The sequence below is a fragment of the Balaenoptera borealis genome, assembly GCF_965194805.1.
Source record: "Balaenoptera borealis genome assembly, chromosome: 8".
Classification (NCBI taxonomy): domain Eukaryota; kingdom Metazoa; phylum Chordata; class Mammalia; order Artiodactyla; family Balaenopteridae; genus Balaenoptera; species Balaenoptera borealis.
In genome coordinates this window covers 102,450,346-102,477,500 of record NC_138865.1, presented here as the reverse complement: position 1 = coordinate 102,477,500, position 27,155 = coordinate 102,450,346, and the positions used below count along the sequence as shown (strand labels likewise).

At 48.7% G+C, this 27,155-nt stretch overlaps 1 long non-coding RNA gene across 2 annotated transcripts in view; it reads right to left on the bottom strand.

Moving 5' to 3' along the window:
- Nucleotides 1-138: 138 nt before the first annotated feature.
- Nucleotides 139-27,155, bottom strand: part of LOC309634298 — a 69,737-nt gene continuing 42,720 nt past the window's right edge. Inside the window, exons 2-4 of one of the 2 annotated variants that reach the window (XR_014247948.1) lie at nt 13,058-15,542; nt 10,437-10,465; nt 139-6,163 (exon numbers count right to left, since the gene is read on the bottom strand). This is a non-coding gene — a long non-coding RNA (uncharacterized lncRNA). Of the gene's footprint in view, nt 6,164-10,436; nt 10,466-13,057; nt 17,111-27,155 lie in introns of those variants that run through there. The other variant, XR_014247949.1, reaches the window with a different exon arrangement.

Sequence of the window (27,155 nt, the reverse complement as noted above, 5' to 3'; positions counted from 1 at the left end):
CATTAAGTTATGGTGAAGATTGAATGGCGATCAAGTACATGTGTAAAACACATAGCACACAGAGCATTCGCTTATTAAATGCTACTTCTCTCCATCCACACTAAATTCTCCTCTCCATCCATACTAAATTCTTCTCTCGTCTTCAGACTCTGGAGAGGAAACTTGACGGCAACTCCCTGTTAAAGTCTGGATGCCTGCTGGGCTTTGAGGAAGATCATGAAATTTTATCTGTAGTCATTTCTAGAAAGGGTCCTAGAAACCAGCCATCCAAGCCCTCTTATTTTAGAGAAGAGGAAATTAGGGCCTAGAGAAGGGAGGGGATGGACCTGAGGTCACAAAGTGATCTGTGCTTGGTCTTCGAGATCCCAGCCTCTGCAGGGAGGAGGCTGCACTTGAATCCAAGGCTCCACTGCTTGCTGGTTTGGGCAAATTAGTTCAACTCTCCATGTCTCAGTACCCTCATCTATAAAATGGGCACGACAACAACCTTCTTCTTAGGGCTTATCGGAGGATTACATGAGCTGACTCCTGGTCCAATGCTCAGTCCACTATACCTAGAATTTACGTAGCTCAGAATTTTAGGAAAGCAATTCTTCATTCTGAATCTGCACATTTTGCATCCAGAATTCATGGGTCAGGACGTGGCTCAAGTTCTTCCCGAATGTAAAGGCCTCTTGGTGGGAGCCTTGGGTGAGCAGAAATAAACTCCTATTCCAGGCGACCGAAGGGTAAATTGTGATCAAAGTAAGTAAAGAGCAAAGCAGTGCCACTTCTCCATCCCCATCCCCCGGCCCCCAATGAACCTTACTCAACATCATCTCAGTGAACATGGCTGGGTCGTAATTTAAGAAAATAGATTGCATCTTGATCACTGATAGTCCATTGCCTCTCTTGTCATGCCCAAGATGAATTATACTGGTTTAAGGTCAGAAACAAAATGCCAACAATTACATCAAAAAGTCAGATTAAATAAAAATAAAAACAAGCAAACATCAGAAAAAGTTAGCATCTGGGTGAACTATTGTTAATCGTGGCCGCCCCTCAGCGTTTCCTCTTTTCTTTCAAAAATAGCCATATGCTCAGGAGCCTTTCAGGGGTCACCCAAATAGAAAAGAAATCCCCTGAGATTGGTTGCAGACTCCCGTTTATCCATTTCTCTTTCCATATCACGGTGGAAAATCACCAAGGCCACATGGAGATCTGTAATGATTTTTTGTACACTCGTGTAAACAAAAGAACATACAATTTTCCTTTTCTTCCCAGCAGAGTGTTTTATTTTTTTATTTTTCTAGTTCAGGGAAAATGTTGAGATCCTTTAGGGGGGTTGTTGAAATATCTTGAAATCAAAGACATAGTACTAAAGAAATATTTAGAGAAGAAAGAAGTGAGTTGAAGGGGCTGCTCTTTGTGGTGAAGCCAGGTTTATTTTATTATAAGGTTTCGATGTTCTCAGGAAGCAAGTGCATGAGGGAAGGGCTAAGTGGAAAATTCCAGAAAGAGAAGGATGCCAGGCTCTCATGGAGGTCAGGAGCCCCCACTTGAGGTTGTTAAGGCAGCCTATGTTCTTAAATGATTGGCTTATGGACTATTTTCAAGAATAGCAGTGGCTCACAAGCTGATCGCCTTGCAGTGTGGCAGGCCGTGTGAGGCCGTAGGAAGACCTCAGCTTTCAGCTCAGACAAGCTAAGGTCTCTGCCATCACTGGAAAGTGACCCTGGGCGAGCGGTTTCACCCCCGTGGGCCTCAGTTTCCTTGTCAGAAAAATGCCATGTTTATTATTGCAATGTTTGGGAAGCCCCTAGCACAGGGCCTGGGCCATAAAGTTCATGCTGTTGTCAACATTCTCTGACAAAAAGGCATCTCATTTGATCCTCCCAAACCTTCTGAGGTCCTCAGAGCTGGAATCCTTGTTCCTGCTTCCCGGATAAAGAGTTTCCTAAAAATCATTCACTTCTTAGTGATGAGCGTGGGTGTTGTAAAGGGACAGGCAGACCTGGGTCCCAGTCCCAGCTCCGCCAAGTGATATCCACTGATGACATCGTGCAGGTGACTTTACATCTGTGAACCTCAGTTTCTCCCTCTGTGCTGCAACATATCTGCCCGGTGGCCTGCATGGAAAACACCCCTGGACATTGCAAGCTCTTAGAAGATTCTAGACACTAAACACAGTGCCTGTACTTCAGGGAACAGACTGGGGGATGTCAGAGCACCCAAGGATGTCCACAGAGGAGAGTGACACTGTAGGTTTCATCAAGAAAACAGACAACTTTCCCAAGCACCAGGATGTTGGCCTTTCCCCTAACAATCTCACTTCTCTTCCCATGTCCCAGTTTGCCTCTTTTCCCCAGGGACAGGCACAGTGGCTCCTATCGGTGGGGCTGGGCTTGGGGAGAGGTCACATGACCAATGTGGTTGGAGGTATGACATCTCCACAAGACTCCAGCCCAGGAGGCCCCGTGGAGGGCTTGGGAGAGCCCAGCAATCTTGATCTCAAGCATCTAAGTTCATCGGAGCCTCCCAAATCTCAGGCACTCTAAAGCCAGGTTTGGCCTTAAAAAAAAAAGAAAGAAAGAAAACATAAGATCAAGGGGAAAGGATGTGGAAGAGCACTGAGCAGTGAGTCAGGAGACCATGCTCCAGCACCAGCCCTGCCTGGGTGACCTTGAACATGGCCTCAGCTTCCCCATCTGTACCACAGGAGGTTGGACTGGGTTAGTGTTTCTCAAAGTCTATTTCACAGAACATCAGTTCTGCCAGTGCCCCGCAGAACAAGAGTTCCAGGGTCCAGTAACCCTGGACGACACCGCATGCCTTGTCCTCTTTGGGTGATGCCCTTTAGTATATTAAAGGCTCTGAGAAGTCCTGCAGAAAAGAAAACTCTTCAACCTTTTTACTAGACTATAATCCCCAAGCAGGGATTTTTGTCTGTTTTAGCTTTATTCACTGATGTGCTCCCAGGCCCTAGAACAATGGCATATAATAAGCATTCAGTGAATGTTTGTTGGATCAATGAATAAGCGAACTTTCTTTAACCCAGCAGATCCCAAACTTATTTGCTCACAGAACCTTATTTTATTTCTCAGTGCACCCCTGACATCCCTGGAAGGTGGCCCTCTGAGGAACACGCTGACTGGAATTCTCAGACACGTGAGTGGGCCCAGCCAAGATCAGCCCAGCCTGGCTTGGATCAGTTGAACTTCTGAGCTATCCCAGGAGTTCCCTGGTGGCCCAGTGGTTAAGACTCTGTGCTTCCAATGCAGGGGGCGCTGGTTCGATCCCTGCTGGTTCCTTTTTGTTTGTTTGTTTGTTTTGTAGCTTTATAAACATAGTTTTATAAAACAGCAGGTTTATAAAATGTAATTTTTCATGGTTGCTCTGGTTTCCCTGTAGGCCATAAACAAAGGGACCCCACTGGTTTGGAGCCAGAGAGAAAAAAATCAAGAGGCAATGCCATGATGTTTGCTGCAGGATGGCTGTGTACTTTGAAACCAGCATTCCAGGAAACCAGAAAAGTAACCAGCATTATCTTGGAGGTCTTCCAAGCATCAGGAGACACTCCAGGTGCCCCATCTCTCACGTCTAAGTGCCTCATTCTGTGAAGCCGTGTCCCACCCTGCCCAGCAGAGTAGAAAATTAAGACACTCACCAGAAGGGTTGGACTCTGCAAATCCCCCACTGTTTCTTCCAAAAGGCCAAATGACTGACGGTTTTCTTTTAATCATCTGCACCTTAGTTCATCTCTGGGAAACTTTCTGTGTATGGCTCAGAGTAGGAGCTCAGAAAATGTGTCAAGTGAAGGAAGGGACAAAAGAATTGAGCACTGTGCCCTCCCCCAACTCCTCCCTCTCCCTCCCCCTCCCTCTCCCCACTGTTTTGTGACACCCTCTATTTCTACCATTCTCCCCTCCCCCTCCCTCTCAGGCACATGGAGAGACACAATGAGCCCCAGGCCCACAGCTGGCGCTTCCCCCATGCTTCTGGGAGCTAAATATGGCTCACTTACCAAACCAAGACTCATCAGGCCTCACCCTATGCCCAGCTGTGAGCTAAACGTAGGGGGTGAATTGGAACAGGACGCACCCCTGCCTCGGAAGAGCCCACAGTCTGGCAGGAACGCAGCTGTGGACAGATGATGACGACCCAGTGGTGAGGTCCTCAGTGGAGTGAGGAGAGGGGCAGCTGCAGGGGGTGAGCGGGGGCTGAGTGTAGACAGGCTGACCTAGTTCCCACTAATAGCCGTGAAAGAAAGACCTTCTTCTATCCACAGTGAAATCCTAGGGAAGGACTCTGATTGGCCCACTTTGGTTTATCAGCCCATCCCTGGGCCAGGGGAAGAGGCAGTGGTTTTCAAACTTGGCTACCTTCTAGAATCACCTGGGGCGTTCTTAAAAATCCCAGTGCTCAAGCCGCCCCCAGACCAATTAAACCCTAACGTCTAGGGATGCCCTACCCAAACCACATCAAGTAAGGAAGAGGCTGCTCCTGAAAGAAAGTTGCTAAGGGGCTGCTATCATCCAAGAAGGAAGGCTGGGGGCCGGCTGCCACCCCAGCAGGAAACGGGTTCAGGAGCTGCTTTGATGATCAGTCGAGGCGACGGTGAGACTGGCAGGTCAGGGATGGAGAAGGGTGCTGGCCTCGGTTTCCCACGCTGCCAGGAGGGGGCCTGGCCATCTCTTCCTGCCTGGGAGGCGGCTGGGGTGGCGGCTGTGGCCCACACCTGGCTCTGCCGCAGTGTGGTGCGCGCCCCTCACACTGTGTGCACCACGCTGCACGCAGTGGTCTCAGTCTCCCTGCCACGAATAAGGCTCTTCCAGCAAAGGCAGCCTAGGACCCGCACTGGGTCCAGCTGGGCCCAGACCCCTCCAGTTTGGAGCAGTACCCAGTCTCTGGAAGAAAGAAACATGCATGTCTCTCTCTTACCACCCCAGGGAGTGTGGCCCCACTAAAATCTTAGATGAATGGAAACAGACTATTTGGAAAAACAGGACAGTGAAATAACCCAGCAAAGGTTTTGGGGGAAAAAAATTCAAAATTCTGTGTAATTAGAAGGTAATATTTATGCCAATCATTAACAGAGCAGCAATAATAGGTCAAGGCACCCAGGTTTCCTTTAATAGGGGTGAAAAAGGATGAAATCAGTAAACTGCCAGGCCTAAGGGGGTGCTGGGCAGAGGGTCTGGCACTGCAGGTCTTGTCAACTTTGAGACACTGCAGGTTCCCATAAGGGCCCGGTCCTTATGGCACCAGCACTGGTATTTGGGGGAGTCCTGGAGTCTCTTGGCCCGGGGTTTTATAATCTTGCTGGACCAGAAGACAGATCCTTTTGCTTATGGGGAACAGCTGAGGGGTTGGGGCCCCTCTGCAGATGCAGATGGCGGCTGACACTGTTTGTTATTTAAATTAACCGTCAAGCGTCTCATTTTAATCCACCTGAAGGGGCATCTCAGGCGTGTTGTAATTAGCCCGCGGGAAACTGGGCAGAGGAAGCCTGTGTTGTTGGAGCGTTTGTCTTGTTTCTATCTAACAAGACCTAACAAGGTCATCCTTGTGTGGAAATCAAGAAACACCAATGGCTGCTTGGAGGGAACTTGCAGAGAAAACAATTGCCATGGTGACGAGTTTATGTACAGGAAAAGGGGTGCATTGCAGCCAATGAGCTCCCCTACCAGTCTGTCTGTCTGCATCGTAAACATTAATCATACCTTCCAGCTCGGCAGCTCACACTTTATTTTTGTATCTTAATAAGTCTCGGCATTCAGATGGAGAGCCAGAATCTAGCGGCCTCCCTGGTGCCCGTTATCAGAGCTCTCTGGACAGTGGACGGTGAGCTGAGGCTTTGCAGATTCACGATGGAAAGCCACAGACCTAATGCCGTCACCCACAGGGACCTAACGCATCAAAGGATGACCTTTCCGTTCCTTTGAGAGACATTATGCCTTCCAAGAAATACGTGCGTCTCCCCAGAATGACACAGGATACGACCTACTCTTCAAAGATGCAAACTCATCCATTTGCTCATTATTCGTTCATTTACTGATGTATCTGTTTGACAACTAATTATCAGCACAGTCAACGAGGCAGGGCCAGTGGGGTGCGAGGATCCAGCAAGAAGTCAGGCAGGCTTGGTCCTTCCATCAGGACACCGACAGGTCAGCGGGGGAGCCTTAGAATGAACAAGTAATTACAACTGAGATAAACGTTGTGAAAGGCGAGCAAATCAATGGGCCGAGTAGGTAGACTGGAGGCAGGTGGTCAGGGTGTCCACCACTTTCCCCCTTCATACTCATCAATTTGTGGAGGTGCCATGCTGCTCAAAGTGAAAGGAAAGCAATGCAGCAAGATTTTATTAGGCCCTGTTGTTTGCAATTGGTAGAAAGATAGATGACAAATAAATAATTTTCCATCTTCAAGAGGCTCACAATTTCCCAAGCTGAGCAAAACATGTGTCCGGGGCTCTCGGAGGAGAAAAGAAATGATGCCCAGCCCTTGAAGGAGAAAAGTGTGGGCTCATCCACAACAGACAGGGTGGATCATGCTTTTGTGTCAGTTTTGTTGTCTTTACACTTTCATCAGACTCAGGTGTGGGGAGCAAAGGCCCTCATCTCCTCACCCCCGGCACATTCTCACCATTGAACTGACCAGGACCCTGTCCACGGGTTCACGTTTCTGTTTTTTAAATTTTTTTCCTCCTTCATCCCTGATCCCCACTATCATCCCCCTTCCCCCATAGGCATCCTTACTGATATGGTTGATATATATTCTTAAGTACGTACGAATCCTTGGGATGTCCCTGGTGGCGCAGTGGTTAAGAATCTGCCTGGCAATGCAGGGGACATGGGTTCGATCCCTGGGCGGGGCAGATCCCACATGCTGTGCAGCAACCAAGCCCGCAAGCCACAACTACTGAAGCCTGCGCACCCTAGTGACCATGCTCTGCAACAAGAGAAGCCACCGCAACAAGAGAAGCCCACACGCAGCAACCAAGACCCAACGCAGCAAAAAATTTTAAAAAATAGATTAATTAATTTTAAAAAATATATGTATGGGGCTTCCCTAGTGGCGCAGTGGTTGAGAGTCTGCCTGCTAATGCAGGGGACACGAGTTCGAGCCCTGGTCTGGGAGGATCCCACATGCCGCGGAGCAGCTGGGCCCGTGAGCCACAACTACTGAGCCTGCGCGTCTGGAGCCTGTGCTCCACAACAAGAGAGGCCGCGATAGTGAGAGGCCCGCGCACAGCGATGAAGAGTGGCTCCCACTTGCCACAACTAGAGAAAGCCCTCGCACAGAAACGAAGACCCAACATAGCCATAAATTAAAAAAAAAAAAAAAAATTAAAAAAAAAAATATATGTATGAATCCTTACAGAACATGTCATGCTGTTCTGTGTTTGTATATGCTTTTAATTAACATGACTAATTCTATGCTAAAGCTCTCAGTCTGATTCTTTTTTTCTTTTTTTTTCCACTCAGCACCAAAGTGTGTTCAGTGGTATGTAATAGTTGCTTCTAACTGTGCACAGTATCCCATGGTGAGAATCCACTGTGTTTTTCTCATCCACTTCCCCAGGGATGGACACCTGGGTGACCTCCAAAATCCCTGTCCCTCCAAACTCTTCAGCCGTGGCACTTTATGCAGGTTCCCTTTTGTCCTATGTGATGTCTCTGGGACAGACATCCAGGAGTGGTCTTGCTGGGTAAGTAATTTCCTTAAACGTGGACAAATGGCTTTCCAAAGGCCAGGGCCCTGTAGCCCAAATGGCGGCTCTGTGTGGACCAGAGGAGGGCACCCCCTCCAGGTAGATGCTGCCCCACAAACCTGCCGGCTGGCAGGAGGTATCTTGCGTGATTTGGAAGGGGATCTCCTTCCTCCAGGCACAGCCAGCCCTAGGCCATGGGCATGGCTCGTCCTGGTGCACTGACTGGCCTTCGGGATGCCCTTGGTCTCTCAGCCAACTGCCCTTGTGCTGTGGTCCTCAGCGTTCCTGAGAATGGCTCCCAACCGCATCCCCTTCTCCTTGCATCCTTGGTGTCACCTACCTTTCTACGTGTCGCCCTTCTGAGGCTTAGAAGGTGGCTTCCATGTGTCTTATTTTCATTTGCATATCTTGGATTTTAGCACGTTTGTGCATCTCTTCATGAGCTTGTTGGCTATTTGTATTGAATTTACTGGGGGTTTTCCCCTATTGATCACAAGGAGTCTTTTGTACATTACAGGTAACAATCACTTATTGTTTTAGACGTAATACAGACGTATTACGTAAGCCCAGCTTGGCATCTGTTTCCCTATTTTGTCTATGCTCTCCTCTGCTGAACAGGAGTCCTTAATTATGATAGTCAAATTTAACAATGTTTTGGCTCATTGTGCCTTTTTGGTCTTGGTTAGGAAGTCTTTTCTGACCCCACCCCCCAAATCAGAAACCTATTATCCCAATTTTCTTCCACTCCCTTTAGAGTTTTAAGCTTATGTCTTTAACCTATCTGGAGTCCAGCTTTTGTGTGGGGTAAGGCAGAATTAGCTTTCTTTTTCTCCCTAGAGCAGGCCAGTTTTCTAAACTCTGTCCTTTCCCCGTTGTCTTGTGGCACCTCTTTAGCAAAAACTATGATCAAGTCTGTGCCACTACCTACCAACTTTTCTATATCCTTTACAGCAGTGTTCTTATCACTGTGGCTCTATGGTCTATCTTAATAGCTGATACGGCAGGTCCACACTTTAAAAACTGGAAACAGGAAAAGGGCAGCCCCGGTAGATAATAGCACACAAGCCAAGACCTGAAACCTTCTGCCCTGACACTTCACTACCCCAGCTGCTTCTTACCCTTCAGATCTTGACCAAAATGTCACCTCCTCAGAGAAATGGCCCTGTCCCCCTTATGTGAGAAGCCCTGTCATAGCACCCTATCACTCCCTATCATAGCACCTTCCTCATTCCATATGTAACACACACAACTTGTAATTTTAAATGAGCTTGCTTATTTACAGTCTGTTTCCCTCACCACTCAGCAAACTCTTCAACGACAGAAACTCAGTCCATCTTAAGCAGCACCCAGTATAAATGTCAGGCTCACAACCAGACTTAGTGTTTATTGGGTGCTTAGGCTCTGTGCTAAGCACTTTATGTGTATTGGCTTATGCACTACCCTTGCACGCACACACGCACACACACACACACACCAGCCCTACGCAATAGGAGCTATTATTATCTTCATTTTATATGTAAGGAAAGTGGGGAACAGAGAAGTTAAGCAACTTGCCTAAGACCACACAGCTGCAAAGTAGATGAGCTTGGCTTTGAACTCAAACAATCTGGCTCTAGAGCTCATGTTCATATCCACTGGTTAGACCACCTCTCCGTACACCACAGAGTGGTGTGCATGAACGGGAGAATGAATAAATGCAGGGGAGAAAGGGAAGGGTGGTCAGGTGATTACAACAGCATTAACAACCATACTTGATGCAGCCTCTTTTTCCCAGTTATTACGCTCCTACTGAGAGTTATTTTTTCTCTAAGATGATGATTTTCATAAATTATGGAAAATTCTTTGGCCATTGCTTTTTATGTTACGGCCTGGGGTGGAGCACAGGAGGGTGATGAATGACTTTTTAAATTCTCTCACATTGAATTCTCAAAGACAAGACCGCATGTAGAATCTATAATTAATTATTATTCACACTTAATATAGTTAGATAATGTGAACACATACTTTCCATTAATTTATGTGGCTGATTCCTCATCATTTTCCCATAGGTATAGTTCACTGATTTCTCAAGTTATTAAAAATTAAAATTCATATTAGGGAGTTAGAGGAGCCTGGTGTCCCTACACCTATTTTTAGTCTAAAGTCACAAGCTAGGTAGGGGGAGTTCATTACAACTGCTTCCTTTGGACAATTCTAAACTAAAATGAGTGGATGCATTTATTCTTTGATTTGTTAATTCCTTAAACATTGAGGCATGACGACTTTGACAGTCTTGGGCCACGTGCCTGGGGTCTCTGTCCCCAGTGGGCTGACCACCTCCTGGGCTTGCTACCTCCCGGCTAGCCAGCTAGGTCCAAGAGGACTGGGGATGAGGCTGCCTGGTCTTGCCTGGGGTGCAGGGCAGGAGGAGGTGACATCTCAGCTGGCCCATGAAGGAAGAGAAGGAGTTAGACATTGGAGAAGAGAGAGAAAGACGTTCCAGGGCACAGAAACAGCACCTGCAAAGCATGGGAGGCAAAAAAAAAAAAGGCACAGCAGGTTCCAGAGGGCCAAATAGCTTGCAGGGGGAGTGTGAACAAGGGGTGGTGGTGAGGAGTGCAGGAGAGAGGTAGGGGCAGAAGCCTCATAAGCAGAGTATTGAAAAGAAAGACAGCAGATTGTCCTTTCCAGAAGCCTCGACACAGGATTCTGAAGACTCGTAGTTATCACAGGACCTTAAAGATCATTGAGACCAACGTACCCATTTTGAAGGCGAGGAAACAGGCCCACCTATTTAAAAATAAAAACAAGAACTTTTCAGATCAACTAAATTCATTCCTGCCCAAATATTTGGGGTTAATACTGTCTGTATGGCAAGGGCGTTTACATTCCAACTCCTGGACACAACTCTTATGGGGGACTTCAGAGCATGTGTGACTTTGTGGAAAGCAGCCCAGGACCCTTCCCACTGTCCATGCCACCAGGAAGCTCTGCAGGCAGAACTTTTCAGATCAGAAAATCACAGGTGCTGCACTGGTAACAACATAACCAGAACCACCCCTGATTTGCATATTCTGCATAACTTTGCATAAAGCATTGACAAGTCTCAGAGCCTGTAATACAAAACTAATTAGAGCAGCATCTTGCCCTGGTATCCAGACTTCACATCTAGGAGAAGGGGAGGGGTTATCTTTGTCCTCCTAACCACTCACTCAAGCGTAGCTATGGCGGCTGGTTTAGGATACTGAAGCGAGAAGCTGGGTTTGAATCCCTACTCTGCTACTTCCTATGTGTGTAACCTTGGACAAATCATCTCACCCTCTGAAACTCAGTAAGAAGGAGCCACCAATCTTAGATATACAGAGTGGGCAGAGTCACATGCATTTGTGTGCCCAACATGCCTGCCACAATGTCCAACACATATTCAACACTCAGCAAATATTTAGGCACATGAGTCTGATCCAAGTGCAGCAAAATTTCCTGCTAATATTCAATGCCAAAAAATTTTTATCTCACTTCTGAACTGATTCCTTGCCTAAATCTCCCAGAACAGGAAAATTTATCCCTTAAACAGAAGGGAAAGCCCAGGTCCCCAGAAAATGACTTTCCACCAAGGAGGTCATGGCATCAGACAACATTTGCACTGAATATAAAAATCTAACCCAATGAGAAAACTGAAGCCCAGGAGAGGGAAGTAAAAATCAAAGGCTAGGACCCAGGTTTCCCAACTTCCTGCTGGAGTTCCTGCAACTGCCCCCCGGGGACCTGGATTTAGGACATTTCCTCCTCTTTCGACAGGGTCCTTGGGATGCCAGCCCTGTACGGATAAATCTGGCTGGAGTTTCCAAAGATCAATGCTGCTTTCGATAGTCTCTCCCTGCGGCAAGCTCACGACATATTTTTTCACAAGTAATAATTAGCGACAGAAATATCTGACCTACTTAGAACTCCACAAATACACACATTTGGCAGCTTCCACATCAGCTCTGAGGCCATCATAAGCAGCCTGTTTGGGAATATCTTTTTTTAACCTGGTTAAATGACAATTTTGCAGAGGGCAGTTTGGGATGCTAATTTCTGCCCACCTTACCTTGCAAGGCTGGCACTGCCCCCCTACAACAAATCTCCTCCCCATCGAGGTGGCATTCAGACCCCAAAGCTGGTGATTATTTTTATATTCTGTTCCCAACAGCAGAGGGGGATTGAGTTTCTATCTTTGGAAAGACAGATTATGCATAGGTCTTTCCAGATTTCTAAAGCAATTTAGGTAATGAGGTTTTTGTTTTTGTTTTTGTTTTTAATGCTAAACCAAAAAGGAATAGTTTAGTAAATGTGCAATTGCATGATATTAGTTCCACCCTTGCATTTCCTAAACACAGCCCTTGAAGGTTTAGTCCGAGCCTTTTCCTCCCCCAGGAGAAGGCCCCTCCCTTTCCTTGGCCCTCACATGCTTTCCTGGGTTTTAAAACGTTCTTAACAAAATTGAACTAGATGGGATGTGTGGTCCTGGGACAGGCCAAGGGCACAGCTAAAGGACCTCGGTCAGAAGCCTGGGACATTCTGGAGCTGCCCGGCTGGAGGCTGTGGGCCCTTCTAACTGCCCTTCCCCGAAGCCCAGCACCACCAACTGTTGGAACTGGGTCTCAAGGTGACATTTGTGTAGTGCTGCCCTCTAGTGGAAGCATGGCTCAGGTTTGTGATGGTAGTGTGGGCTCCTTTGTTAAGTTTTGCCAGCATTGAATGAGTTACGGACTGCTGGGCCCTGGGGACACAGTGAATGAGATCTGTTCCCCACAGGACAGTGTAAGAAGGGATGCCAGAGTGTCTGAAGTTAAATCGGATCCAGGATATGTGTAAGGAATGACTGGATGAAAGAACGCAGCACAGGGTGGGAGTTGGGGGACCTCATCTATCAGGAACATCAGAGCTGGGCTCCTGCAGGAGACGTATCTGAGCCCTATCTTATTAGTCAGCTCCAGGTAGAGATGGGGTGGGGAGGGGAAGGCCATTGCCGCCAAGGGAGCAGCTTGTGTAAAGGCACAGGGGTCTGTGGAGAGCGTGGAGGGTTCAGGAAGCCACATGAAGTTCAAGGGCAGTGAGGGGAACTAAGGCTTGAGAGGAGGCCATGAGGAGATTAGGGAGAACTGTGAAGCCTATTAAGGAACTCAGACTCTAACAGGAGGGCAATGGGGAGTGGATCAATTGCTTTAAGAAGGGAGTCACCTGATTCAGTTTGGGTTTTTAAAAGACCGCTTTATAGGTTCCCAGTGCAAAGAACCATCTGCATGAAAAAGACAGGAAGACGCTTCACAGCTTTCCCACCCTCTATTCCCTGACCCAAGGCCTGTGCCGACCAGGACTCTGGTAGCTGTCCTCTCTTACCTTCAGACGTTGCGCAGAAGTTGAAGAAAGAGGACAGGGTTGGCAACGATGTGGTGCTTCCCAGAGGACGAGTCCTGTGCAGGGCAGCAGTGGGAGGCATGAGAAAGTGCCCGTGGCAGTGGGGGGCAGCTGGGGGGCGGGGACAATTCTGCCATCCAACATCGCTCAGGATGATAGAGAAGCAAACAACAGAAGGGAGAAGTCACAAAGAAACTATGTGAAAATTCGCTAGAAACAAGAAATGTGTGCGGAATTAAAGAAACCTCAGCTAAAACTGGAGTCGGGACAGGCCTGGGAGCTCTCACCCTGCAGTCATGCTTTGTCATTTACTCCAAACAGGAAGCCACCTATGCCTACATCTCCCACAGGAAGGTGTTGCCTACTTTACCACCAGCAGGAAGAAGAAAGCGCCTCTCTGCCCAAAGGTAGCCCAGCCAATCAGAGACCATAGTAGTCCAACCAATGAGAAACCTCCATACAATGGACTCTCAGTTTCCTCCAATGGAAACTTTGGTTATTACAGCCCCTCGCAACTCTCCCCTTTTCCCTATAAAAGCAAGTTCCCTGCCTTGTTCGCTGGATTTGCCTGTAGTCCGCCATAGTTCACACCTCCCAGTTTACAAGTCCTCTGGCTATTCCTGAATAAACTCCCATTTGTTAGTAAAATAACTGGCTAGGATATTATTAAAGTTGACAGCTGGTATCTACAAACATCATGCCCTCCTGCTGAAGGACTGGAGGAGTAGATCACCAACCCAGTAAAAAGAGAGCAGATCTGTTTTCTGGCTTCACTTGAGGGTGAGCAAAAACGAAAAAAAAAACAAAACCCAAAAACCCCAACATGGAAGTCATGAAAAAAACAATTGTACAGGAGATATGGGGCAGTGTCCAGGAGGTGAATAAACCTCCAAAAATGACCCACTGCAAGTCATTTCAGACATCTTCCTAGAGCCTAAGAAGGCATGGAGCCTGCAGAAAGCAACAAGATGAGAGAGATGCAGAAGGAGGTGGGTGAGACAAGGGAGTCGGCAAGGAAACTAGAAACACAATGGCAGGACCCAAGCCATACTGGTGGCAGTGAACATTGGAATTGATGCCACAGATAGTTGAGTTGGTGGTTCAGAGAAGAACACAGAAGAAAAAGACAAGTAAATAAAAATTACAATTGATAATATGATCATTTTAGAAAAATGGGGAAGAAGAGACAGCAGACAAATGAAAAAAAATGGTGTTCATGAGTGAGAAGCCAGAACAAATGAAACAAACTCTAGAATTAAAGAAGCAACACAAAGAAACTCTTCTGAGCTGCAAAAAGAACTGTGTGTACGGAGCAAAAGGACCCAGGACGTTGTAAGCAATGCTACAGCAAAATTTTCGAAGGAGGAAAAAAAAAAAAAGGAGAAATCCTAGAAAGTATCGAGGTAGAAAAGGCAACTTCGTAATGGGGACCAGGGGGAATGGGATGGAGACCAAACAGAATTGTCTATGCAATTCTAAATGTCCAAATGATAGGAGCTAACATGTACCCAGATGGTGCTGCACTATAGACCTTGTTCTGTTCGTTATTTGTTCACTTAACCCTGTTTTAGAGATCCATTCCAACGTGCCGTCCGTCCATCTCCTTGGTTGCTGCTGTTTGCCAATGGCATGCCAGAACGGATGTCCTCCGTGTTGCCTCATTCCTTCTCATAGGGATGGGCACCTGCAGTGCTTCCTATTTCCCCTTTTGTCCCAAAGCGTGCGCTCCTGGATGAGATTTTCTCCAGGCTATAAATCAAGGAGTGGGGCTGCTGGTTTTAGATTGTTCTCCAGAATGGCCGTTCTATTTGTTTGGATAGCCCTCCACTGCTGATGCACCGTGGCTGTCTCCCACATTTGCTCCTACACTTGGTACCATCCAACTTGCTATCTTGCTCATCCGACGGGCAGTATTGTTTTTTTGTGTTTTGTTTTTAATTTATTGAAGTATAGTTGATTTACAATGTTGTGCCAGTCTCTGCTGTATGGCAAAGTGACTTGTTTTAATGCGCACTTCCTGGACTTCAAATGAATCTGAACACTCCTTCATACATTTATTAGTGAGCGATCCAGTTTCTCTACTGGAGAAACGCCTGGCCATCTCTCTGACTGGTTCGAGAATTGAAGTGGCCGCAGTCAGTCCTTTCAACCCAACCACCTCTTACATTTGCCTGGGATGCAGTCTTCCCATAACCTGTGTCTGCCACTTTCCTGATGCCCGCCTCTTGTGGAAAGGCCAGGACACAGCAGGAGTCACCAACTCAGAGTCACGTGGGGGCTGGATGACATAAATGACTCCAGGAAACCCGTGTAAGACAGGAACACCCAGGGCACGGTTGGTCCTTGGCTTAAAAAAGACAACCACACAGTTGGTCCAAAGTACATTTCTCAGAGACAGGATAATTCAGTCTTAAATTGTATCCAGTGTAGACAACTAGAGGAGTCCCCACTCCAGGCGTGTGTATACCTGCAGATAAAGCGATTATGAGCACTTTTTCTGGTTTACCTGTACTTTCAAAATTGTCTGTAATAAACCTAAATTACTTGTGTAATTTTTAAGAATTAAAAAAATCAAAATATTTTATTCAGGGTATACATCAAAGTGTCCTGCCTTCTTGCTCACTTGTTTTAGGTGGATTCATATGTGTCCCCTCCTCAGAAAGGCCTCTTTTAGGCCATGTACCTAAAACTGTGCCCTTGTCACTCTCTGTCCCCTCACCCTGCTATATTTTTCTTCATGTCCTCATCATTACCTGGCAGGATTTCACACACCTCTGTTGATTTGTTTACTCTCTGTCTCCCCTTCTGTAATGTAAGCCCCATGAAGGCAGGAATTCTGTCTGCGTCATTCATGACTCTATCCCAGCACCTTGGAACTGGTGCATAATGGGTGTTCAAATAACATTTTTAAATTAATTCTTGGCCAAATATCAGAGAAGATGCCCTTCTTCTTGCCAGACTTTAAAAAGACCTAAATGCTTCTCTTTAAAAGGTAGTGAGAGACAGTTCAGAATTCCAAGAGATAGACATCAGTTGAAAGGGGTTTTCCACAAAGTTCCTTCGATTACCTACTCATAATCATATCAAGTAGTCATCAGATGTTGCCAGCACTGACTTCTCAGCCCCCACTAGGGAGGTTTCTCTCACTGTTTCAAACGTTCACTTGCAAAGATCACCCCTCCCCCATTACAGCTTAAGTGTCTCCTCTTCCATGGAGGTGACAGACATAGGTCACATCCAATAACTTTTGCCTTTGGGGAGCATTTAGAGATGAGCATTTATTTCTGATAAAAATATCAGGAAGCAAGTAATAACTTAGAGCAAGATAAAAAGATTGTGAAAAAAATCTCAGGCTTTTGTTCTCTCTCCTTGTTAAAACTTGGATTATTTGTCTCTTGGGGTGGGTAACAGTTTATCCAGCCCATCTTTTCCCCCTTCCTTCCTTCCCCCTCCCTCCCCTGCTCACCCAGCACTTGTCTGTTCCAGAGGCCACATGAGGTCCCCAGATCCGGAGATGAGCACAACAGTCTCTGCCCCCAAAGGGCTCACAGAGCAGTTGGGGGAGATGGGGTGAGGGGTGCCCTAAGCAGAGGGGAGAGCACCCTGGAGGCCTGGAGGTGGGGGGCATGAAGAGGATTAGAGGGTAACGGTGAGAGTTGGGTCATCACCCTGCTCCAGGCTCCACTAATCACCCACAGCAATTGGCAAAAGCCAGTGCTCCAGGGTGGGCAAGGCTCTGGGCAGCTGAGAGTTTCCCAGGACTGGGTCTCGGGGTTTCATAGGGACTGGAAACAGGGAAAGGCCTGAGCCTCCTATCTGCTGCTATCTGAGAAGTGGCCACAAGGTGGCAGCAGAGGCTCATTGGGGTCACCCATTCAGGTCTGAGTCCACAGATACCCAAGGAACCCTAGCATGGCGCTGTGGCCAGAGGAGGGGGTCAGAGTCAGGGTGTCAGAAGTGCATGTGTATGTGCCTGTGTGTGTGCGCGTGCACATATGTATACGTACAATGTCTGTGTATATATCGTGTGTGTGTGCGCGTGCACATATGTATACGTACAATGTCTGTGTATATATCGTGTGTGTGTGCGCTCACGTATACATTGTGTGCACATGTGTGCATCTGTGTACACGTGTGTATACATATGTGTGGGTGTGTGTATGTATATGAGTTCTTGTGTGTGTAGGCACACGTCTATATGTCTGTGTGTGCATATGTGCGTGTGTGCCTGGTCACATATTTGAAGATGTTTTTTAGCAAAGGATCCTAAGTCAGTCTAGCAAGAATCCCCCTACCCTTGATGTCCAAGTCCTTGGCCTGCCTTTAGCAGAATCTTGTTAGACCAGTTGAGCAAGCACCTCCCTACCCTTGAAGCCTGCTCTTAGTAACTTGCTGTGCACCGGCCCCTCATTCTGCTCCTTGCTTAGGAGTCCCCAGCTGTCTTTGCGGCACTCAGAGTTGGGCTCAGTCTCTCTCCCCTACTGCAATAGTCCTGAATAAAGTCTTTACCATTTTAACAAGTGTCAGAATAATTTTTCTTTAATAAAGCAAGAGCAAAGAGTAGAGTGAGTGGGGGGAAACTGGAGGAAAGGAAGTCAGAGAGGTGGGAGGAGGGGGCAGGCCAGGTCATCCCATAACTCACCTTGGCTTCAGCCTCTGTGAGCCCTTCACCTCTCGCCCCTGGCTGTCCCTGCCCCTCTCACCTGGACACCTGCAAGAGGCCCCACCTGGTCTCCCTCTTTCAGGGAGACCCCCAGCCCACCCTCCACTCTGCAGCCAGAGGCTCCTCCAAAGCCCAGACCTGACCCTGTCCTTCCCCTTGAGGGCCCCCAGCCAACAGGCGGTCCAGCTCCTTGGCCTGGCGGGCAAGCCCTGAAGCTCAGAGCCCGTGGGCGGCTTCACGCTTCCTCCCTCCGAGCCTCAGCTCACCCCATTCCCTCTTGGAAATGTACATCTGAGTCCTACTCAATTTTCTAGGCCCAGCCCAGCCCTCACCTCCTCCAAGAAGCCTTCCCTGTTCTCTGCACCTGAGCTCCTTACCTCATAGCGAAGCAGGGTTGGTTCTGCTCCCAGAGCCAGACCATCAGGCTCCCTGAGAGCAGGGACCATCCGCGACACCCTCTCTTCCCCACTCTTTCCAAGTCATGGGTCAAGAGGCTGCTCAGCCATCTTGGATGTTTTGGAGACAGAGGACTGGCCAGGATGGGCTCTTCTGATCCTTCTTGGCTGGGGTGGGAGGAGAGGGTGGCACTGGGTTTGTGGTCACCATCACTGAAGCCCTGGATGTCAAAACTCTCAGAGTTTGTGTAGCACAGTGTTAAGAAGATGGGCTCTGGAGCCAAAGTGCCTGGGTTCAAGTCCTGGTTCTGCCATTTAGCAGATAAGTGACCTTGGGCAAATTATCTAGCCTCTCTGTACTTTGTTTCCCCATCTGCAAAATGGGATAACAACAGGGTTGTTGTGAGAATAAAACAAATTAACACATATGTAAAGAACACTGACTTTGGCACATGGCAGGGAGTTAGGGTTATGCAGTTACGAGCTATGATCGTTACAACTGGGTTCAAATCCAGCAGCATCTCTGTGACCTTGGACAAGTCAGTTAACATCTGGGCCACCAACGTGCTGTCCACATACACACACAAATACACACACGTATATGCATACGTGTACATAAACACATACACACAAACACATACATGCATACACGTGTACACCCACACAGTTCTGTGTGTTTCTTTATTTACTGTCTTCCTTCCCCATCACAGACCTAAATGTAAGCTCCGTGAGGGAAGAAAGTTCAGCAGTGAGGCACCAGCTCCTAGCAAAGTGCCTGGCAAATAGTAGGTACTCAATAAATATTTTTCAAATAAACGAACAGACCTCCATCTCACAAGGCTGCTGTTATGAATGCACACAACAAGGCAGGGAAAGCACCCAGACAGTTTCCTCCGCAGAGGGGAGGGTCTGGGACTGTAATCTTAGAGGTGGACACCAGGGCGCAGCACAGGACCAAGTCACTTAGGCCACGCTTAACCCTTGCCAAGGGAGCTGGAAGACAGGGACCCTCCTGCAACTCCTGGGAGGGGTGGGCTGGGCACCTTGAAACACCACCCTCCATCCCTCCATGCCCAGGCCGCCACGGAGGCTCTCACAGGTCAGATCCACACACGTCACTCATTCCTTAGCCAAACCGATGGAATCACAGATTGTCACTTTCATAGAGCTCAGAGCCTAGTGGGGAGGCAGTCTCTGAACAAGTAATTAATTACTTTAGTTAAAGTAATTAAAGCAAACAAGTGTGTGCTCTAAGGCTGCGAGCATGAAACACAATGCATGGAACACAGTGACCCTGTGTTTCAGGCTGAGATGTGACGGCCGAGCAAGAGTTAAGCAGGTGTCAAGGGAAGGAGATGGTGAGAGCTCTCAGGCAAAAGGAATAACCTGTGCAAAGACCCTTAGGCAGGAATCCATTTAGTCTTTGGCCCAAAGAAAGGAAGAGACTCCCTGAGATCACACAATGAAAAGCAGAGCCAGGGCTGGAGCCCAGGCTTTCTGGCTCTCCGTCCAAGCCTCCTTCCCTCATCCCTGATTTCCCTTCCAATAAGCTTCATCTCTGATGCAGCTGCAGCAGCAGCTGTGCTGGAAGCAGAGGAATTTTGGCCCTGATACTGCCTGACCCAACTTCCCCAGAATACGAGCTGATAAGAGATTTTAATTCTGATGTCTAGACTAAGACAATGACCAAATGTCCTACAGCAGATAGGGCTGATAAGAGCCTGTATTTGGGGAAACGAGGCTGCCCTCTCTGTGATCATGTTTCAGGGGACCTCGGCCAGGGCAAAGGGACTGCCGGGGGCTGCAGAACTGAGCTTGGAGGCTTCTAACAGGCTAAGAACACTGGCTGGGAGTCAGAGACGCTTGGGAAGGTCCAGTTAAGACTGACCTTCCTCTAGATGAACATTCCAGGGAGACTGAGCCGGGGACAGGGCAAACCAGTTTTATCAGAAGGGATAGATAAGGTTGTACTGGAAACAAAACAACTTCCACATCCAAGAGGCTTAAAACCACAAAGATGTATTTCTTGCTCATACGGAGTCCACCATAGGTGCAGCAGGACCTCAAGTTGGCTCAGCGTGGCCCCTGCGTTTCAACATGGGAAGAGAGCACAGGGAAAGAGGAGCGTCTGCAATTAAATGCCGCCACCTGGTGGTCACAGTGAGGCACGTGGCAAGGCCCAACCTCCAGCTGGCGGTCCTGCGCAATCATCCCACGTGATCTGGTCTGAGCAGCAGTCATGTCCGTGTGCCCACCGTGGGATGGGCAGTCAGAGACACCTGCGAAGCCACCATGAGGCCAGCCCTCACTTAGCTGAGCATCCCAAAAAGGCCATGGACAACCTGCCATGGGCAGTCACGTCATTTACTGAGCTCTTGCTATCAGCCGGGTGCTCCCTGGGCACTATGATAACATTTAATCCCCATGACAATGCTGCAGGTAGGTACCAATATTCCCCCCCCCCCCATTTTACAGATGAGGAAACTGAGGCACAGGCAGGTTTAAGCAATTTGGCCAAGGCCACACAGTATGTAAATGCCAGAGTGAGACTTCACACCCAGTCGTCTAACCTTTGAAAAGGGGGATTTAAAAAGAGAGAAAAGGGGATTTTATGAGGAGCAGCTTCCGTAATAAGTGAGATTTTGAGTGGTGGATGGGTGAAGAGGATATTTAAGACATTTTTCTGTCATGTAAGTCCTGCCTTTATGTCTCTTAGAGAGATTTCAGTAAAGATGTATGGCTTTTTGGTGACTTTCTTCTTTTATGATTATTTGCATTTTTTAAATTTCGAAATGTTTCTAACCCACCGAATAGTTGCAAGCATACCCTTCATGGAGATCCACCAACTATTAACATCTTGCCATACCCAGGCCACCTCTCTCTCCTCCTCCTCCTCCTCTGTCTCTGTCTCTGTCTCTGTCTCTGTCTGTCTCTCTCTTTCTCTCCCTCTCCATAGACACACACATCTCATGTTTGCCAAACCATCCAAAGGTAAGATGGGGCCTCATGATACTTCATCCCCAAACCCTTCACCGTGCCTCTCCCAGGAACAAGGGCACACTTCTCCTACACAACCCCACACCAAAGATAATCAACACTCTTTAGGCAAATCACCCAACACAACGTCCACACTCCCATTTGTTTATTTTTCCCGATCCAGGATCCAATGAGGTGTCACGTGCGGCATTTGGCAGTTACGGCTCCCCAACTCCGTTCCTCATGGTTCTAGACCCTTTGAGGAACCCTGGCCAGATGTCCTGCAGAGTGTCCCACGAGGTTCCCACGTCAGCTTCAGGCCAAATGTTTCCATCAAGGGCGGCACAGGCTGTCAGCCCATCTCACCACGGCCAGGGCCCAGCCTGAGGGCCCCCTGGAGGTGGTGACAGCCAGGCCCCTCCAGCATCAAAACACGCTCCCCTCTATCGTTAACAAGTAATCTTTGGGGGGATGCTTCAAGACTGTAAATATCCTGTTCCCCCAACAACTTTCACCCTGTGCTCTCAGCATGCCGCCATGGCTCCTGCTTGCCTCGCTTACTACATTGGAGGTTACACTATGTTAATTTCCTAATTCTTCAAGCGGACAGATAGAGCAGGCCTGGTCCTTTTGGATGTGGTGCCATCTGAGCCTGTCCCAGGCCACCCAGTGCTTTCCAGGTCACACTGAACGGCAGGAGGAAGGAGGGTAGGCAGGCTGCTGCAGGGGAGGAGGCTGGCGCCAGCCCCAACTTCATCCCCAACTGGCCGTGGGGCCCAGGGGTGGCCCTAGGACCAGCAGCATCTCTCACCTGGGAGATTACCGGAAGCTCGGGTCTCTGAGTCGGAATTTGCATTCCAGCGAGGCCCCTGGGGGATCCGTGTGCCTGTGGATGTCACGGAGCTCAGTCTCTTGGAGCTTCAGCCTTTCCAGGTGAGGGCAGCGCTGCTCAAGTCTGGCCTTTTCAGAAAAGCAAAGTCTAATACCTGCCTGTGCAAGACGGTGATGATGGCAATAATGATGATGATGGTGATGATGACGGTGACAACAACTACCATATTTCTTTTTTTTTTTTTTAATTATTTATTTATTTATTTATTTTTGGCTGCATTGGGTCTTCATTGCTCGGGTGGGGGTTACTCTTCGTTGCGGTGCACAGGCTTCTCATTACAGTGGCTTCTCTTGTTGTGGAGCATGGGCTCTAGGCTCATGGGCTTCAGTAGTTGTGGCACACAGGCTCAGTAGTTGTGGCACACAGGCTTAGTTGCTCCGCGGCATGTGGGATCTTCCTGGACCAGGGCTCGAACTCATGTTGCCTGCATGGCAAGGCAGATTCTTAACCACTGCACCACCAGGCAAGTCCCCATATTTCTTTTTTTGTTAAACAACAAACGTCTGAGCTCATTTCTAAGGAACGGAAATGAGCTCAGGTATTTAACCAAGACTTCTGAATAGCATGTTTATAATAAATAAGAAGAGTGGAGGACTTTCTTGGTGGTGCAGTGGTTAAGAATCCACCTGCCAATGCAGGGGACACGGGTTCGAGCCCTGGTCCGGGAAGATCCCACATGCCGTGGAGCAACTAAGCCCGTGCGCCCCAGCTACTGAGCCTGAGCTCTAGAGCCCTCGAGCCACAACTACTGAGCCCACGTGTCACAACTACTGAAGCCCGCGCACCTAGAGCCCGTGCTCTGCAACAAGAGAAGCCCTCACACGGCAAGGAAGAGTAGCCCCGACTCGCCGCAGCTGGAGAGGGCCTGCGCACAGCAACGAAGACCCAATGCAGCCAAAAATAAAAATAAATAAATAATATTTTTAAAAATATTTAAAAAATAAAAGAGTGGAATTTGATGGAGGAAGGGGTCTGAGGGGTATTAATCAGAAATTCCATCGGTTGGGTTGACTCGGGCGGTCCCAGGGCCACACAGTTTCTCCCTCAAGCTCCTCTTCTACAGAAGGAGAGTGAGACACGCACCAGCAGGAGGGTGGGGAGAGGGACAGAGCCAGGCAAGGCAAAGCCTGCCATCGCCTTGAAGTCTCCCCAGCTTGTGTTTTATCTTCAAAACGCGAGCCAAATTCTCCTTCTGTTCCATAATATATCCATGTTTGATTCAACATGTTAAAAATGTTTTGAATTGCCATCAACAGAGAATATCCTTCCTACCCTACTGATCCCACGGCCTTGTCCCCCTCTCCCTGGTACAGCCCCAGGACCCAGTGGTTTGTGAAGGGTGTGAAGCAGGCAACTTAAAGTGACCTGCACACCTGCCTGAGGACCCACCCACGACTGCAGAAGGGAGCGGAGAGGCTCAGATTTGTCCAGAATCACCGCTGGGTGAGATGATGTCGCACCGCACAGCCCTCACCTATGTCCAGTGTTTTTGTCTGCAAAGGTTTCACTTCTAACCCCACCCCCGCATTGGGTTTTATACAAACCCTGTAGGCCCTGCTGGTCAGGGATTATGACCATCCCCATTCTACGGATGAGAAAACTAAGACCGGGAGAAGGAAAACAACCCACCCAAGATTACCCGGCAAGTTACTGGCAGAAATGTTTCACAGACTCAGATGTCCTGACTTCCAGACCACTGAGTCTTCCTGCTGGCCTGTCCCTGGAGTCTGGGCCCTTCCGCCATGAGGGTCCAGCAGAAGAGCTGGCAGGGCCAGGAGCCCCTCTGGTGTTGCCAGGGGCAGAGAGAGGCCAGCTCCCACCTGCCTGGGCGAGGCAGCCACAGCCTCAGGGTAGGGGCGCTTCTGCCATGCGAGCCAGGTGAGCAGACGGGGAGGCCCTTAGAACAAGGCAGCAGCAGAGGGGCACATTTCCAGGGCCTGCTGGATCTCCCCAGGCTCGGGAGCAGCCTGTGTACGGCTGCGGGGGGCGGGGAGGGCAGGCAAGACCTTGATAAGGAGTCAGGTCTCAGCCCAGGTGGGGGACGCTTTCTCACAGTCGGGGCTAACCTTGCCCAGGGAAGCCAGGAGCTATCCCAGCAGAGGCTGGCTGACCTCACTCTCCAAAGGGGATGCTGAGGGGGTTCCTGGGCCAGGCACCGTGTCGAGGCTCTGAAGCCCCTTCTGATAGGAAGGTGAAGCCAGCTTCAATGCTGTGGCCCTTACCATCATTTTCAGCTTTTCCATGAGAGGTGGTAGAGGACCCCAGAGCTGCTGTCCCCATGTGGCCTGGCAGAAGGTAGTGGGTCTCCTGAGGAGGAGATGACCACAGAACTAGAAACCGAGAAACCTCCATCCAACCCCACAACGTTGCTTCACAGATGCTGTGTGTCATTGAGCAAGTCGCTTCACCGCTCTGAACTCTCAATTCCCTTCCAGGGAGTGAGAATACTGCTCTTCCTATCTCAAAGCACTGATTTTGGAAGCTCACAAGAAATGAACAAGGGGCCAGATTTTCAAAATATACTCTCTGCTGCACAGAAGACCTTCTGTGCAGTAAACCTAAGTTTACCCTTATCCCATTTTTCGGATGGAAAAAACTGAGGCCCAGAGAGGAGAAGCAGCTTGCTCAAGTTCACACAGCACATCAGAGACAGTCTCAGGGCTTGAACCCAAGGTTCCCATTCCCAGTTCAGAGCTGTCTCTCTCAAAAGACCCCAGGAACTGGGTCACTGAAGTAAGGCAAACACTCCTTCCCCTGGGGAGATGGGTCCGTTTGTCAGTAAGTGGTTAAGGAGCCCATTGTGGTCTTGGGGCAGGAGTTCACCTGACCGAACATGTGGACACTGGCTATCTTCCCCTTCCTAGAAGGTCAGGGGTGTCTCTTGTGTCACTCAGGCCACACAAGAAAGATGCCCACAAGTCCTTGCCACTGGAAGGCTGGGGACCCCAATCACCACCTTAAGTTGTATAGCATGTCAGAGTTCACAAAGGACTAGGTGACCTGGGGTAAATCCCTGCCCTGGACCTCAGTTTCCCCATCCGTAAGACACACCAGAGGTCGGGCTCCCTCTCTGATTACCTTTGGCTCAGAACACAAAAATGAAGGCTTGATTTTGTTCTCAAACCGAACAGATTAAAATATTCGGCTCTGAGGCAGCTTCTTTCGGAGCCCAGCCCTCACCCAGCGCTAGCATCCCAGCCACCTCCCAGGCCCGAAGGCTCCCCTGGCAGTGGTCCAGAAGCGGCCCGGGCACATCTGCTTCCACTCAGCGTCCTCCGCCTGCCGCTCTGCCGAGGACTTGGCCCATGGCTTCGTGGCTCTCAGGGACTGGAGAGACGGTGGGACCCAATTAAGGAAGAGACAAAGGCCCCTGACAGGGCGGCCCTTCCAGTTCCCACGGGGCCCTCCCTGCCCTGGAGCAGCAGCCAGACCCAGGGGCCCGCTGGGCGGTAGCTGAGTGACCAGAGGGTCAGCTAGTGGGGAAGAGGAGATGCTAAGCGGCCTTGGGTAGTTAACTCAGACACAGACCCTGCAGGGGCGAAGGGGCGGGGAGGGAGGGCAAGAGCCAGAGGTCTGGTCCGGGCCCTGGGTGCTGGAGGGGAGACAGAGGGGCAGCTGGGGCCTGGTGGTGGACCAGGTCACTGGCTCCAGCCATAGACGGACCTGAATTCAAATCTGTACTTTGCAACCTCAGACACACTCCGACGTGCTCTGTTTCCCCATCTGTCAAATGGGTCTGAAATGTTACCAGCCACACAGTCATTGTGAGACTTGAATGAGCCAAGCTATGCAAAGTATCTTACACACTGTACATGCCAAGGAAACTGTAGTTACTATTTTACTACTATTATAGTAGCCCCCCTGCCCTTATCCGCAGGGGATAGGTTCCAAGACCCTAGTGGATGCTTGAAACCACAAATAGTACCGAACCCTATATATACTATGTTTTATCCTATGATAAAGTTTAATTTATAAGTTGGGCACAGTAAGAGATTAGCCACAGTAACTAATAATAAAATAGAACAATTATAACAACATACAGTAATAAAAGTTATGTGAATATGGTCTCTCTCTTTCAAAATATTTTATAAATTGAATACCTTTTCCATCTTCACCAAGCATGTATCATGCACTGTGGCCCTAATTTTACAGTTTGAGGTACACCAGCAAAACTGGCAAGAATTTCTTATTCCTTCTTCACAATTTCACGAATAGAAGATTAGTTCTTAGTAGATCTCAGCAACTTCAGCATATGATTTTTTTTTTCTTACTATGTTGAGAATTTTCACCTTTTTACTTACGGGAAGCAATTCACGGCTTCTTTGGCAGATCCAAATTGCCGGCATCGCTACTCTTGAGGTTTGGGGTCATTATTACGTAAAATAAGAGTCCCTTGAATTCAAGCACTGTGATACCTCAGCAGCTGATCTGATAACCAAGAGGTGACTAACAGGCAGGTAAAGGGGTGATTCACGTCCCAGGCAGGACAAAGATGGACGGGGGTAGATTATTTCATCACGCTACTTAGAACAGTGTGCAACTTAAAACAGATGAATTGTTTCTTTCCGGAATTTCCATTTAATATTTTTGGACCGTGGTTGACCACAGGTAACTAAAACCCTGGAAAGCAAAACGGCAGATAAGGAGGGAATGCTACACTATTATTAACATTAATGTTGGAGAGAATGAAGAAGGTCCAGTTCAATATCTCACTTCCAATATGTTGCCCCAAATGGTGAGCTGGGCAGGCTTCCGAATGCCCCGATGGCTACAACGTAGAGGGACAGAGCTGGAAGTCCCATGGGGATTTGATGGGTTGAATCAGACCCGGGAGTCAGAGGCAGGCTTGGTCCTATGATGTCCCACCAAGCAGGCACTGCGGCCTCAAACCCACAGGGGACCAGGGCCCACAGGCTCTGACCTTCCAGTTCTGAAACTCCAGAGGTCCTCACTCCACAGAGTGGGTTTTTAAATCTATTTTAAGAATGAAGGGCAGTAGAGCAAGGCCTGTGAGTCCCTCGGGGCAGGATGACCTGCCCTTCTAAGCAAGGAGTGTGACTTTCCAGCCAGGGAGTGGCCACCAGTTCAGCCTGGCTTGTGAGCCTCATTTCGAACGCCAAGGGCAGCCTCGGCACCCAGGTTGAGTGTGGGAGC